The sequence below is a fragment of the Bombus fervidus genome, chromosome 8 (assembly GCF_041682495.2).
Source record: "Bombus fervidus isolate BK054 chromosome 8, iyBomFerv1, whole genome shotgun sequence".
In the NCBI taxonomy this organism is placed as follows: domain Eukaryota; kingdom Metazoa; phylum Arthropoda; class Insecta; order Hymenoptera; family Apidae; genus Bombus; species Bombus fervidus.
The window spans coordinates 15,274,391-15,278,882 of NC_091524.1; positions in this window are offsets into that span (position 1 = coordinate 15,274,391).

Here is a 4,492-nt window from a genome sequence, read left to right on the forward strand (position 1 = left end):
ATTATATAATACACACACACGCGCACATATCTATATATACGTATATGTATATTTAACACGTTTGTATAATGTATTTGGAAGAATTACTGCTTCCAAGTTGTTCCTTTTGAAAATAAGCATACCTTTTTAAGAAGGGAGGAACAATTCATTCGCGCAACTGACGTAACATATTCATGTATCTGACATATTCGAAACAACTCTTGTGTTGGTGAAAAGTTTTCAAGGTGGTTGATTTTTATCCTTCAATGTCCTTTTTTCCGAACGAAGGATTTAAAATCGAACAGGCAGTTGCTTTCTGATTGAAAAATAAATTTAACTCTTCGTTATATTGTAGTTTTCGTTGATCGTTCAAGTCGTATATAGGAAAATAGTTGTCACGCGCATTAAGCCATGATGCACAAAAATATCCATTTTTTAAGGGCAATTGACATCGCGTATTTTACACCATAACCTTTGATTATCACTATGAGAGCACATTCGTTGTACACCGTCAATCATTTCTTTAATAAGTCATGTCCACGTAGAAATAAAGAAACTTCACTGGATTTCGGATTTAGAATCTGATCATTATTCGACGGTCATTTTAGAAATTTGTTTAAGCGTTGATCACTGCGAAGTAAGTTAATTCGCTTCAGTCGATACTGGTAATTTACAACGATTCAATTAAAAAGATACTTTTGTGATTTAAAATCTACTGGTTTCACCATTCTATTGGAAAAATACAAATTTTATGTTACGATGTAATTGTATGTTTCGCTGCTTTGGTATTTAATTGTTCTTGCACGTACGAATAAATATATGCTTTGTAGAAAAAGAATATCTTTTCCAAGTAACATCCCATTCTCTGTTATAACTGAAAATAATTAGGAGCTGAAAACCATTCGATTCGATTCAATAACAGCTTCAATTTCTTTTCCTTTAAATAGAACGGTAATAAAGTTATTTGTTAAACTTGAAAAATTTACTTTCATACAATTGGCGTTACTTAAACCGATGGCGATGAAAATGGTGGTAAATAACTTGTACATATAATACAATACAAGCTTATATTTACATCGTTTCTTCTGAATCGTTAAATACCTATTAATTTTGATATAAGCCAGCGTGGATACAACAAGTTCTTTTGAACGCGCATCAAACGAATAATAATAAATAAATTGCAAGTGATAAAACGATGAAACGAATTTTCTTTCTTTCTTTTTTTTTTTCTTTTAAAGAAAAACTTTAAATTTTATAAAATCTGCAATTATCAACCTAATCTGTATATCTGTACGATGGTGTGAAACTGTATTACGAGACCCCAAGAGTAAAAATTTCAAAGATAATTCCTACACTTCGAATATTATTTAACATTGTTGAATAAATAATTCAACAAACAATAATCACGCACACACACACACACACACACACATATAACATGTGCTTTACGTGCAATATAAGGTATAAGTAAATGTTTATCCAGCAAACTCACGTTTATTCGATCGAATATTTTTTCGTCAATTGCGAATTAAATTTTATACTTTATTTTTATACGTCATCTGTCATACGTGCTGAATACAATTTTCCCCGATATTGATGTCAAGAGTTAATAAATAATAAGAAGAACACGTAGCGTGTACATAGTAAGGAGAACGTAGTACCGTAGTATCTTTAATATGACTTCAATTCTATTTTGGCATTTACGCGTGCACCGTTGCTCGCAAGTATCGAAACACTTGCGAGAAGTGAAACAAACTTAAGAGATAATTAGGAGACTATCGAAACCTTTGATACTTATTATGCGAATCCTCTTTTATTACCGACCTAATATCGTTAGTGAAATTCTCCGAGAGTTACAAAAGTTAGAAATAATGGTAGCAGCATTAACGAGCACCGTCGAGGTACGTCTCCACCGGGGTCTATGAACGGGTCTGCAAACAGCAACGGGCTAGAAATCCTCTGTTCCTATACCTGTACCTGTACCTTTTTGCCAAGAATTCACGGACCGTTCGGTAATTAATTTGTATAGTTAAAATTTGTTCGCTCTCATGCCTGGTTATCAATCCCACAATTCCTCGTCATAAATCGATCAGAGAAAGCTCGGAGAATAAGCAGAATAAGAAAAATATAATTATTTTGTATCGTTCGATGTATCATTATGAGATAGCCGTAGTTGGATTATCGAGATCAGTACGACGAAAATGATACCAAACACGACTATGTTCGTCGTCGCATCTTCCTGACGACACCCATGATGACAGATAGCCTATCGTTATTTATCCTTATGACAAATTTACGAGGTCAGGCCGATGATTCGATAAGAATCTTGGCAAGGTGCCCGAACGAACGTTTGAAAAGTCGGCGATAGCCGGAAATTCGAAACTACCGAACTAGAAAGTATCGACTGGTTCGTTTGATTCTCGAGGATGCCTGAGACAGTTTACTAAGGGTAAACGATTCGATGCTGCGTTGTGAAAGAGTAGAAGCTTTGTCTAACGGGGGATGTGGCCACAGAGTACGGAGGGTAAGCGGACTGTGAGCAATCACATGGCACTTGCATCAGTACTTTGAGGGAATAAACTCTATATAAAGATTTGTCTTTATAAAAAGAACGAAATATCTAATACGTATTAAAATCGTATGAATAAGAAACGACGCGTAATCCTACAGTATTTTATTTTATTTCATTTCATTTCATTTCATTTCATTTCATTTCATTTCATTTCATTTTATTTTATTTTGATTTATTTTATTTTACTCTGCCTATTCTGTCTCACTCGTACCTACTTCTGCGTCTCGCCTACTTCTCACCCCTGGTGCATGCACGACATTCGGATCAATCTCAATAAAGTAAGAGTATCGTTTGATACTCTTAAGAGTTTGCTCGAAAGAATTTCTTTCGTTAAGATTACGCCTTGCGTATACGTATTGCGCTCCTATAAAAGTGTTCCAGAGTATTTCCTCCTTTCGCAATGTACCAATACAGAAAGGATTTTCTCTTTGAGGTGTTCCCTATTTGCGCCCTCCCTCCCGTGTTTCACACGAGACTTGACGTGACTCCATAAATAAGAATCCATCAGTGATATGTTTAGAAATGGTAGCTAAGCTATTTTATCGTAACGACCGATCTAGCAGAGTAGATCCTGCAAGCGTGTATAAATATGAGTGCAATGAAAACTAATTTACAATATGAAATGTTCGCAAATAAAGTTAAATATATAGGAGAGAAAATATTACTTCACATTTTGTGGCGAATTCATAGGACAAGTAATAATACAGTATGTACAGTATGTACAGAAGTAACAAGGTATCTTTGCACATATCACACATCATTAAACATACAGTTCGTAACAAATTATTATACAGTATTGGTAGTAGTTTCAAACATATAATTCAATTCTAAAGGTGCTTTCAATGAACACCGAAGGTTATTAATATAACGAACGGATTGTAGATTGCTTGGATATTTTTGTATTTTCCGCCAAGTGTACGTTCGCGAGAAGTATCTTCTCGCTTTTATGTACATTTCCGGTTTTGGTTCGAACCTTACCAACTTGATAACGTCAGCGTGACACGTTTCGCTGTAACGTTGACGATATTTCAAAATGTTTTCAAATATTACAGAGCAAATAAGTAAGTAATGGTTGACATTTTTGTGAAGCAGTGAAGCAGAATGTCTTTTTAAAAAGAAGCGATAATGTTAAAATATTCAATATTTAAACGGAATCTCTAAAAAATCGAATATTTTTCGATATAATGAAAACAAGAAAAAAGAACAGATTCGTCGGAGCTCGCTCTATTAATATAAATGGAAAAGCTATTTTAAATGTATCGTTAGACATAATAATCGGCACAATTCTTAATAATTAATTACGTCATTTACGAATATCAACCGATAAGTCAAATACTGTTGATTTCGGGAAATTTCATTAAAAATTGAAACGTAAGAAGAATACGAGAATGCATCGAGCGTTCTTTCATTAAGAAAACTGAAAGAGCTATTCTGAGAGCCATTTGAGCGGACCAAAACTACTTCTGATAAATATTTTGCTACAAATTTAGAATACAAATAATCGAACAGTTAAAAATTAACGTAGCAGCATTCTAATATAACAGATTCGCCGCAAAATAGCCACAAACGTTATTAAACCAGATGTACCGAAATTTATAGGAATAAAGTATCTTTGTCTTTCCATAAAATTCTGCGAATTTCTATTATCGTGGTAAATTCGGAGAAAAAACATTTGTCAGATGTACAGTAACGATCATAAGAATTCGAATAGTTTCGTTTATTTATAGCAGCAATATGTGAATATTCGCCAAAGTATCCAAATTAATGGAAGATCGTATTGGGGAAATAGAAAATAAGAAGCGATACTTACTTTTTACGAAGGCAGCACACTATCAACTTTAAATTAGAGAAAATCTGTATCCAGAACTAATTCCAAACAATCGACGGCCATTTGGCCAAATTAATTTACACTTATTCTCAAGCGTTTGTCGATAGAAATTT